The 12,536-nt window shown below is 41.5% G+C and overlaps 1 pseudogene; it reads left to right on the top strand.

Moving 5' to 3' along the window:
* The window catches only part of LOC142218199 (inter-alpha-trypsin inhibitor heavy chain H3-like), a 72,905-nt pseudogene that overhangs the window by 16,105 nt on the left and 44,264 nt on the right, over positions 1 to 12,536 (top strand).

Raw genomic sequence — 12,536 nt, 5'->3', positions numbered from 1 at the left:
ACCAGTACACAAAGCAAATATTCGAACGCTTTTTGTTGATAAGAACGCGTTTTGGAGTATGTAACATTATAAAAACGTAACTCCTCCCTCAGATCTAACAAAATACAATAGTAAAATGATAATAAAATAAATTAGGAAAAAATAAAAAATAGAGAGATAAGTAAATATAACCATAAAGATATAAAAACAACTTTCAAAAATATAGGAGTTCCAATCCATAAATGTGAGTGCGGCATTTTTTCATGGTTTATGTTGAAACAACATAAAATAAAATACAGGAGAAGTACATGCTTTTGTGGCCCTTGCATGGACTCTGACCGTTAGTATAAAAATGACAGGTACCGTATATACTCGAGTATAAGCCGAATTTTTCAGCCCAGTTTTTGTGCTGAAAAAACCTCCCTCGCCTTAAAAAAAAGGAGGGGGGGGGGAGTCTATGACCAGCCACAATATCAATGTATACAAACTCCCATAAAATAGTGCAAAAAAAAAAAAGAAAAAAAAAAAAGATTAAAAATAAATGACTAAATAAGGGTTCTTAATCCCTCCTTTCCCTAGAATACATACAAAAGTAGAAAATGACTGTGAAACACAAACACATTAGGTATCCCTGTGTCTGAAAGTGCGCGGTCTACTGAATATAGGGGATCTGCAGTGCTCCTATTAACCCCTTCCCGACGGAACAGGAGCACTGCAGATACCCTATAGTCAGCCAGGCTGAATTCCAAGTGGGGGAAGAAAAAACAGTCCTCAAGCTCAGGGAAGGGGCAGACAGACAACCAAAACACCCCCTCCCCTTCCCCAGCATCTACTGCACCCAAAAATTCTAGCCATTTTAATTTTTGAAATTTTCCAGTAGCTGCTGCATTTCCCCCCTCGGCTTATACTCGAGTCAATAAGTTTTCCCAGTTTTTTGTGGTAAAATTAGGGGCCTCGGCTTATATTCGGGTCGGCTTATACTCGAGTATATACGGTAAATTTGTTAAAAAAAAAAAGCAAATAAATCAGTTCATAAACCAGTTCATAAATCAATTGAATTGAAGTGGGGAGCCATCAATAATAAGTCTGTGGTCTGTGGTTTCACACATGGGAAGCACATCCTCTTTGTTTTTTTCCTCAGTTATCAAAACATTAAAATGGTGATTCTTGTTTTGAAGATAAAGTCCATGTTCTGGTGTTGACGGCAGACTGAAGCTTGCAGGATATGTCAACCAATCCATGGAGTCACTGACGTTTGTGTAGATAATGTCCCAGCTCAACAGATTTGTCATGATCTCTGCATCAGTTGCCCATACTCCATCATGAGACATTCCAGAGATGTTTACGTATTCATTAGCATTTTGGTTCAAGTAGTCCTGTAGTTTTTTTGTCAAGTCAGTTTTCATGTGAAGGATGACTTTATCTCTGAGAAGGGAGTGCTTGTCCTCTGTTCCTGTCAGGATATGGCTGATGGTCCGGAAGTAGCAGTTGCCATCATCTTGCACATCTTGGTTGTCCAGTGGTTGTGCATCCGTAGTATACAACCCTACCAAACGTAAGGCCAAGAGTAGTGCTAAGATACTTTCTTACTGAACTTGGTAGTGGGTTGAAAGTTTTAATTGAGACTGGGGAGGGGAAGAAGTTTCTTCATTCTGGCAAATCTTAATCTAGGCAGGGGTTAATTTGGCCTGTTCCACTGGAATATTTTCGGTGTTGCAGCTATGACAAATAGACGCATCTGACCTCTGAGGTTAGGACCTTGAGAGGTCATTGACATCATAACAGGAACACCTGATACAGAGACAGGAGGAGACAACTGATTACCCAGTAGCCATTGCCTTCTCTTAACTAATTAGCCTGCTATTTAATTCAAATGTGAATACCCCTTAACATGCACCTACTTCTGTCATATGAAATTATATAACGCCTTAACACTTACTAAACTGTATGAGTCTTAACGTATATGAGAAATCTGTTTTACAAAAATGTTTAAAAGCAAATACTGTAGTTATGGAGATCATAATGACACTCGGTGTCCAAAAATATTGGAACCAGGAAAATCTATCTTGTTTTTTGACGTTTATGTATTATATCAACTTATATCAACAAATGTATCTATTCATAGACTAAAGAAGCCCTTCTCCGAATTCTGAATGACACCTCGGAGCATGATCACTTTAATTTCATTGTGTTTGACCATGACATTATAACATGGAAAGAATCTTTGGTCAAAGCAACTCCAGAAAATATAGAAGAAGCTAGAGAATTTGTGAAGACGATTTCAGAACGAGGCTGTAAGTAAACTTAGTACGTACCGGAAATTAATTTTTGCAAGGGCCCAAGAATCTCATTCCAGCACATCACATTAATGAATCCCAAAAAACTATAAGTTATTTAATGTGTATTTTTAATAATGTTTATATTATTTATATTTGTACAAATTTAGTAAGTCATTTGTCCCACTGTAAATGATAATTGCATACATTATTTATTTTTAGAACACCACTAATTCCATAATTCTGTATATTATTACATTAATTCCATGGTGCTGTACATTATTATATTAATTCCATGGTGCTGTACATTATTATATTAATTCCATGGTGCTGTACATTATTATATTAATTATATGGTGCTGTACATTATTATATTAATCCCATGGTGCTGTACATTATTATGTTAATTCCATGGTGCTGTACATTATTATATTAATTCCATGGTGCTGTACATTATTATATTAATTCTATGGTGCTGTACATTATTATATTAATTCCATGGTGCTGTACATTATTATATTAATTCCATGGTGCTGTACATTATTATATTAATTCCATGGTGCTGTACATTAGTATATTAATTCCATGGTGCTGTACATTATATTAATTCCATGGTGCTGTACATTATTATATGAATTCCATGGTGCTGCACATTAGTATATTAATTCCATGGTGCTGTACATTAGTATATTAATTCCATGGTGCTGTGCATTATTATAATAATTCCATGGTGCTGCACATTAGTATATTAATTCCATGGTGCTGCACATTATTATATTAATTCCATGGTGCTGCACATTAGTATATTAATTCCATGGTGCTGCACATTATTATATTAATTCCATGGCACTGCACATTGGTATATTAATGCCATGGTGCTGTACATTAGTATATTAATTCTATGGTGTTGTACATTACTATAGTAATTCCATGGTGCTGTACATTATTATATTAATTCCATGGTGCTGTACATTATTATATTAATTCCATGGTGCTGTACATTAGTATATTAATTCCATGGTGCTGCACATTAGTATATTAATCCCATGGTGCTGTACATTATTATATTAATTCCATGGTGCTGCACATTTGAGGGTTTACATACAATACAAAAAATACACAAAACAAATAAAACTAACATTGACTAATGGCAGTAATGCTATAAAAGGTTGTAGACCTTCCTAATGAGGTGATCTTCAGGGCCTTCTTGAAGCTTGTGCTTGTGAGGTACAGTCTTAGGTGTCATGATAGCAAGTTCAAGAGTATGGGGGTGCATGGGAGTAGTCTAGGAGGGGGTTGTGTGAAGAGTGAATAAGAGAAAAATGGAGTAGGAGGTTTTGAGAGGATAAGGTTACATGTGGGTAGATAGTGAGAGATTAGGTCAGAGATATGTTTCGGGACAGGTTGTGGATTGCTTTGTATGTCAGCATTAACATTTTAAACTTTGTTTGCTGGGTGCTAGGAAGTCAGTGCAGAGATTGGCAGAGGGGAGAGGATATCGAAAAATGGGGGAGAGTGTATTAAGTGAGCAGAAGAGTTTAGGGTGAACTAGAGGGTGGAGGGGGGGCAAGAGCATTTGCTGAGAGATCAGGAGTAAGGGCCCCTTCACACGGCTGATACGCTGGCTGCTTTAGAACTTGTAAACGTTACGTAGCAGCGGCGTCTAAAGCAGTTCCCATTGTTTTCTATGGGAGCCGGCACACGCACGCTCGCCATAGAAATGAATGGGCTGCTTTTTCCATTAATTTCTATGGGGAGCGCACGTATGCCGACTCCCATAGAAAACAATGGGAACTGCTTTAGACGCCGCTGCTACGGAACGTTTACAAGTTCTAAAGCAGCCAGCGTATCAGCCGTGTGAAGGGGCCCTAAGGGTGTTACAGTAGTCTGAGCGGGGGATTATGAGGGAAAGGCAGCGCCGCACCTCCCATGAGGCGACCGCTTCAGGCGGCGCTATGCCAGGGCCCCGGGGAGGGCGGCATTTTTGCTTACCTAAGCTTAGCGTCACCGAGCGGTGGATTGGGGAGGCTGCTGGAGCAGCGCTGCTCCAGCGGTCTCCCCTCACGCTCAGGCAGAGAGCAGGTCACCCCTGGGGAAAGGACTAGCATTTTTGTAGTTTCAAAGGTGAGAAAGGGGCAGATTGGATTAATTTGCAGGAGGTGTTGAGGGTGTGGATGTGTGGCTTGAACATGACATGATATGACATAAGTCAGTATCAAAGGTCACTACAAGGCCCTGGACCAGTAGGACTGGGGTAAGTGTAGTACCATTAACTGTGAAAGATGGGCCAGGCCATGTGAGGTCCATGTGAGTTGGCGTGAAGATGATAAACTCAGTTTTCTCCATGTTGAGATTGAGAAAGTGGAAGGAGAGGAAGGAGGCAATGGCTGCTAGACACTCAAACTTTGGCTAATAGAGCGGTATTGTCTGGTGCAGAGATGTATTTGAGTGTCCTAGGCATAGCAATGGTATTGAAAACCATTGGATTCTACGAGTTGGCCAAGGCTGAGAGTATAGATGGAGAACAAGAGGGCTCCCAGGACAGAGCCTTGAGGGACACCTACATAAACTTTAGTTAGAGTGGTTTCTGTGGTTTGATGGGGTCAGAAGCCTGACTGTAGTGTGGCAAAGAGTAAGTCAGACAAGACATAGGAGGATAGTTCAAAGTGGATGTGTTGTTCAGGGAGTTTTGAGGCATATGGGAGCAGTGAGATAGAGCAATAGTTGGCTGGAGAAGACAGGATGAGGGATGGTTTCTTAAGTATGGGTGTGACAGTAAAATATCTCAAGGCAGAAGGGAAGGCACCTCTGGTTAGAGATAGGTTGAAGAGGTGGGTTAGAGCATGAGTAAAGACTTCAGTGAGGTTGGGGAGGAGATGTAAATGGATTGTGTCCAGTGCACAGGTGGTGAGGTGATATTTTGAAATTAGAGTGGAGAGCTTTTCATTGGTGACAGTGGTGAAGCAGGTTAAAGGGGTTGCCCGTGCAAAAATGGACAACCCTTTCAAAGTTTAAATAAGCTGAGGGCAGTGAAAATTTAAAAAAAACAAAAACAAAAAAAACCATACTCTCCTGTCCCCGTTGCTCCGGTGTTCTCCCCCGCCTCTTGGTTCATCTGCTCCAACAGTGTCTTCTGGTGTTGTGCTGAAGCCGCTGTTGGCCTCAGCGGTCGTGTGACCACTGAGGCCAATCAGTGAAGGCCCATGAATGTCATTACCTGTGACATTATGGGTCCTCTTCCTGAGGCCTGCTGAGGCTGCTGATTGACCTCAGTGGTCACGTGACTGCTGAGCCAATCAGTGGCTTCACCATAATGCTAGAAGAAACATGAGAAAGTAGATGAACCAGGAGGCTTGGGTCGACACCAGAGCAGCGGGGACAGGTGAGTATACATTTTTTTTTTATTTTTTTAACTGCTCCTAGCAGATTTAAATTTTTAAAATTTAGAGTGGACAAACCCTTTAAGAATGAAGAGCACCGAACAGTTGGATGGAGTGGTTGTTGATATATAAGACTTAAATAACTAACCAAATTAGTTTTTTTTCTCATAGGGACAAATATTAATGACCCTGTACTAAAAGCTGTTGAGTTACTGAATACAGCACATGAAGTTAAATCTCTTCCCGAGAGAAGTGTTTCCTTAATTGTCCTCCTCACTGATGGTGAAGCCACTGCAGGTATGTAAATAATATAGGTGAATTTACTGACTCCAGTTCTTGAGATGCGAGAGCCCTACTGGTGGGACCTGCATCTATAAGGCCTAGTTCACATCTGCATTGGTAATCCGTTTCGGGGAGTCCGCATGGGTCCCTCCTGAATGAACTACCGAATGCATTGGCAAGAGGTGTACAGTGAGAGCACACAGACCCCATAAACTATAATGGGGTCCTTGTGCTTTCTGCATGGTCTCTGCATGGAACACGCGGACAGAAAAGTAGTTCATGATCTACTTTCCTGTCTGCATGACTCGTGTGGAGACCGTGCGGAAAGCACATGGACCCCATTACAGTCTATGGGGTCTGTGTGCTCTCACTGTACACCGCTTGCCAATGTGTTTGGTAGTCTGTTCGGGGGGGGGGGGGGGGGTGTCCCCATATAGCATATCTTGTGAATATCAAAAAGATGTATGAGATGGAAAACACTGCCAGGGATGATGTCAAGGTTATAATAATCATGTAATGTATGAAAAACATTGTTATCCTTAAAAACTGAATGCTAGATGATGCTGTTTAAAAGAAACCTAAGAGTTGGCCCTTTTTCTGGACAACCTTTTTAACGTTAGAGGATGTGCTTAAAAATCACAACTTTAAAAGTTTTCCTTGCATTTTCTAGTTAAAGATAGAGCCAGTCAAGCAAAACATCATTTTTTTTTCCAGAAATACAGATAAAATGTGTAAATACTGTATTTTATTAACTTGAAGGTGAAACAAATCCTTCCAAAATCCAAGAAAATGCAAAGAAAGCCATAGCAGGGAAATACACATTGTACAGTCTTGGTTTTGGCTATTCTGTCGATTATCCTTTTCTGGAGAAGTTAGCACTGGAGAATTCTGGAATCGCTCGCCGTATATATGAGGATTCAGATGCAGACTTACAGCTGCAGGTAATGTTTCATAATATAATATTTAGTTTTATGTAATACATGTCAATAGAGTTTCAGCCAAATAGTATTCTTCTTCTATTTCCATTGAGGTTGAGCCGATCTTGAGATTTCAGGATTGGTTTTAAAGGGGCTCTATCAGCAAAATCATGCTGATAGAGCCCCACATATGCGTGAATAGCCATTAAAAAGGCCATTCAGGCACCGCTAAAGTTATATTAAACTACCCCCCCCCCCGTTTTAAAATAAAACCCTAAAACAGAATGTGATAAACTTACCGAATGTGCACGCTCGGCGGGCATTCAGGGTGCGCCGTCTTCTTCATCCACACCTCCTCTTCCTCCGATGTCCTCGGGTCCCATCCTCCTCCGGCGCTCGCGAACTGACATCGCTTAAAAAAATGGCTTGGGCGCATGCGCAGTAGCATGCTGCTTCTACTACAGCTACTGCGCATGCGCCGAGGCCATGCCGAGCGTGCACATTTGCTAAGTTTATCACATTCTGTTTTAGGGTTTTATTTTAAAACCGGGGGGGGGGAGGGGGGGTAGTTTAATATAACTTTAGTGGTGCCTGAATAGCCTTTTTAATGGCTATGCACGCATATGTTGGGCTCTATCAGCATGATTTTGCTGATAGAGCCCCTTTAAAATCCAACTTTCAATCATTTTCCAGCCAATCCCGATCGCTCAACTCTAATTTCCATCCAACCTTTTTTCTCTATTGCTTTATTGTTCATTGCAGATCTATTACTTTTTACTTTAGAATTCCTAAAGAACCTTGATACTTCTTAGGAATACATTTTTCTGAATTTTCCGTGAATATATTTTCTTTAGCTATGTAACACCCATGTTTATATTTTCTTTCCCCCCTTTTTAAATGTTTGCACTTTAGGGATTTTATGATGAAATAGCAAATCCAACATTGATAAACATAGAAATGCAATATCCTGAGAACTGTATCGCTGACCTCACACAGAACAACTTCAAACATTACTTTGAGGGGAGCGAAATTGTCGTTGCTGGACGTGTAACAGATAATGACTTGAATGCCTTTATTGTGGATGTAAAGGCAGATGGGGTAAGTACAGACTGTGTGCTGAAACTGTGTTTTATTAGTTCAATGTGGCTGGATTTCCCATTAGGCTCAGGAGGCACTGGGGTGTCTGTGCTATAAAGGTAACCTGGGGTTTGGGCTGGTTAGGGCTTATACAGTGGAAGATAATAAAGTGGTGCTCATTTATTATACAGTGCTGTGAGCACTAGGCAAAAAGTGACATGTTCCTTACTGTGTTATGTATATTGTGTACCAATACCTTTAATGGGCTGAACCACTGTGGATGGGAGCTGAGAGATGATACAACCAAGACCTAAAGATTCTTTGAAAGAGGACGAAATGATAAGTCTTCCATTGTCCTCTGAAGTGAGAGGAAGTAAGGAGTAAGAGAAGCGACTGAGACAGAGCCTAAGCTAGACTGGAGAAACTCCACATAAGCCAGTCCTGCATCAAGTAACAGTCTGGAGATGGGAATAATCCCTTTTTGTGACGCAGAGAGAAATGTGCCCAATGAGAATCTGAGAATAAGTATTAAATGGGCCTCGGAGCTACAACCCTGTGTGCGCCTCAGGACAGACACGCCAATCTTGCTGATCCACACTTTCCAGTAGGAAGCTGTAGAGCATTTATGGGCTAGGTGAGAGAGTATTACACACTACTTTAAGTGAAGTCTGCGCCAACAAGGAAGACTTGTACAGTAATAACGGTGTGCCATCTATCACCTCAGTCCACAGGCTATAGTGGTAATGCATAAGTAGTATTCCTTCAAAAATTGGATGCTGTGTTACCTGTTTTTTTTCTGAACCAAAGACTGTGAATTGGCCAGTTCTACAAACCTCTTGTCTCTTTGTCAACTTGTTTTATTCTTGCATGGCCATCATTGGCACTCCTACCACCCTCAGGTTCAGGAAGGCTACTTACAACAATTAGTACAGTATGTGCTCCAAGGGGATGCCCTAACTGATTAGAAATTGGTGATCTAGCCTATAGTTCAACAATGTTTAAAGGGATTTTATCATTAGAATCCCGTTTTAAGCTAAAACCACATCGGAATAGCCTTAAGAAAGGCTATTCTTCCCCAACCTTTAGATGTCTTCCCTGTGCCGCTGTTCCTTAGATATTCCGGTTTTCATGCATATACTAATTAGTTTTATTGCAGCACTGGAGGCGGTCCCAAGTGCTGCGAGTAAACTATCCAGTGCCGCCTTCTTCTTGGTCTCTGCTTCCACCTATTCTTCCTTGTTCCATCATGTCTTCTTCAAAAACCACTGACTGCGCATGTCCGTGGCCATTTTCCTGTGCCCAAACGGGAGAGGCCAAGGGAAAATGGCCGAAATACATGCGCAGTGGGAGTAGTCGGCCATTTTCCTGTGGCCGAACAGAAAAGAAGAGGCAGAGGCGGCCAATAAGGAAGCGGAAGAAATATGGCCTCAAAATTTTCAGTAGATTATTCTCAGTAACAAATAAGAGAAATTTTGCTAGTTACATCAGGGGTTGGTTGGCAGAAAACTCTGGAAAAAGGTAGAGACTAGGGTTGAGCGATCGTGTTTGGAAACGATCTTTTTATGTGGGATCGAGATCGGTGATTTTTCCCACATGCTTTGCTTAGCCTTCACACTGAGTATACGCTGTATATTCAGTGAGAAGGATCCGCTGCAGTTCCATAGGAATGAATGGAAGCAGCCGACACACAGCCTTAACCCCCTGCGCACCGGCTGCCTCAATTCATTCGAATGGAAGGCTAAACTAAATCTCTAGCAGCTACTTACCTCTAGAGATGGCTGCTCCGGTGCCCTTCTTCTTTTTGCCTCACTGCCCCGCCTCCCAGGTTAGTGTTTAGGTTCCATTCACAGAGTAACGCCAGGCGTCATTTGTGTGTGTCATTTGTGTGTAATTTGTGTGTCTTTTACGGCCGTCATAAAACGTTTACATAGAGTTCTATAGGAAAAGACGTCCGTAATTGTAATGACGGCCGTAAATGACTATCGTAAATTACGGACGTCTTTTCCTATAGAACTCTATGTAAACGTTTTATGACGGCTGTAAAAGACACACAAATTACACACAAATGACGCCTGGCGTTACTCTGTGTGAATAGAGCCTTAAAGCGCTAGGTAGGCGGGGCTTGTGGCTTAGAGTGTGGGCGGGTACAGGGCGGGGAGACGTGACATCTCCCCTCCCAGTACCCGCCCACACTCTCCTAACCCGCCCACACTCTCCTAACCTGGCAGGGAGGGGGCAGCGAAGGAAGAAAAGCAGCGTGGAGCAGCAGTGAGGCGAAGAATGAAGGCATGGGGCACAGGACCAGCCATCTCTGGAGGTAAGTGGACACCAGGGGGGACTAAGTAGTCAGAGGAATAAAAAAAAATCCTCTGGCTACTTTAGTGATTCACTACACAGCGTGGATTCTAACAATTGTTAGATTCCATGCTGTATAGTGAATAGGATTGCTTTCAAAATCCGATCTCCGATTAATAAAAAAAATCCCATTGACTTGCATTGGGATCGGAATTGGGATCGAGATCGGGTTCGAATGAAAAATGATCGGAAATTGGATTTTAAAATCGATCCTGAAAAGTTAAGATCGGCTCAATCCTAGTAGAGACCATGGTACTTGATGTACAACAATTTGTAACATATTATTTTTATTGCATTTGTTGTTTTCACCTTGTATGTTATGAAAATTTGTGAAAAGCTATTAAAACCCCAGTCTGGAGGCCTCTTTACATGTGGCAATAATGAAGCCGGTTACCCATTAAACGTAGATACGATCACCAACTAACTAGTGATGGCCGAACCCCTCAGGATTCATTCATTTTTGGGTTTGGGTGACTCGGACACAAGATTTGTTTTGGGACAAACAAGTTTGGTATGAACCAAACCTTAAATTGACTTAAAACATATTGTAGAAAAGTCTTAGGGCTCCTAGGAACCTAACTATCTAATTTCTAGCTATCTAAGGCAAATGCAGTTGAAGTTATGGCAAAGTCCTGGTATAAAAAAAAATGTAAAAAAACCCAAACATTCATGGTCACCTTTCCTTACCTTTTTTGGGCCTTATTTTGGTGTCCATTGTTCTCTCTCCACCCCCTCTGTGATGTCATGCACCTAAGGTCACCACTGAGGCCTGTTATTGGGCTAACAGTGGAGCGTGAGTGGGCTAGGAAAGCGCTGGACACTTGGAGGAGACCTAAAAGAAGTACAGGAAGGTGAGTATGAATTTTTTTTAGATTTTTTTTTCGCAAAAAAAGAACAATTTAGAATACCCAGCTCGGTACATGATGGTTCACCCATCTGTATAAACAACCCAAATGCTTCATTGTCAGATAATCCAATAGTGTACGAATACATAAAAATCTCAATTGACTGCTACACATTGCCACATTTAAACTTAACACATGCTGCTAAGAAATACAAACTGTATGGGGATGAATGATTTGTTCAGAGAAAGATTGTGAACGAAGGTTCCAGAAGAACATCCAGTCCCGTTCATTGCTGCTGGGTCCGCCCATGTAAAGGAGCCTTTAGTGGTCCCATTATGTATTATGCACATAATTTAATTTGGCTTTTTAAACAGGCTGACAAATCTGTGAAATATACTGAAAATGTTCCGCTTCAAAGCAAGGATGATGTGGGCGAACAGCAGAAATACATCTTTGGTGACTTTACAGAGAGACTCTGGGCTTATCTCACAATACAGCAACTACTGGACAAACGGTATGTATAAGGGTCAGATTCACATTTCAGATTTTTCTAACGATTTCTTCCACTTTAATATAGGTGTGATTTAGACTGGGAATCCCGATGTTTGTAGGTGCAGTGTTGCACTTAAATTACGTAGCTGCGGGTATGGATGGAGTTCACATGAGGTGTGGGTGCAGCCGAGCGATTATGACATAAATAATTGCTTTCCCATCAGTTGCACCATACACTCACTATCAACAACCTAAAACTGCCAACACTAAGGTACATTTACACAAAATTGTGGGCGGATTCCGCCACTGAATCCGTGACAGATTCCATACAAATGTGACTCCCATTGTTTTCTCAATCTTGCCACAAATTCTGTGACTCAAGACTCCCCGCTCCCCATTAATCTGATATCTGGGCCTAATCAGCAGCAGAAAGCCGCAACGGAATCCCGATGTTCTGCAGCAGCATCCGGTCACAGCTAGACTGGCCGAAACTGGCCTAATTACATCCAGGAGAATAGATATGCATATTTTTTACCCAGAATCCCTAGCGGAGCAGGAATGACTTGTAAGTCTCCGTACTGCCTAAGTAGGCAAACACTCTCCCTGATGTGGACGATTATCCCCTGACCCTGGTCTATAGTCTCTCACTCTGCCAAATCAGTATCCCTACGCTATGCTGAGGATGGCCCAATAGGCTGAAACAGCGCTGTCCATAGCTGGGAATCTGTTCCTTTTGGAATAGAAATACTAATTTGGCAATTAAATCCACATCATGATTAATTAGGCTTTATAACTGAGTCATGCATGATGTTAAGGATGCTGCCCTCTAGAGGGTGGTGTACAGAGTGCACTGTTCTCCTAATTACATCCTGGAGAATAGATTTGCATATTTTTTACGCAGAAAATGTGTAATGGACAACATAGAAGAGTACA

The sequence above is a fragment of the Leptodactylus fuscus genome, chromosome 9, assembly GCF_031893055.1.
Source record: "Leptodactylus fuscus isolate aLepFus1 chromosome 9, aLepFus1.hap2, whole genome shotgun sequence".
Classification (NCBI taxonomy): Eukaryota; Metazoa; Chordata; class Amphibia; order Anura; family Leptodactylidae; genus Leptodactylus; species Leptodactylus fuscus.
The sequence above is the reverse complement of the archived record's forward strand: the minus strand, read 5'-3'. Positions and strand labels throughout refer to the sequence as shown.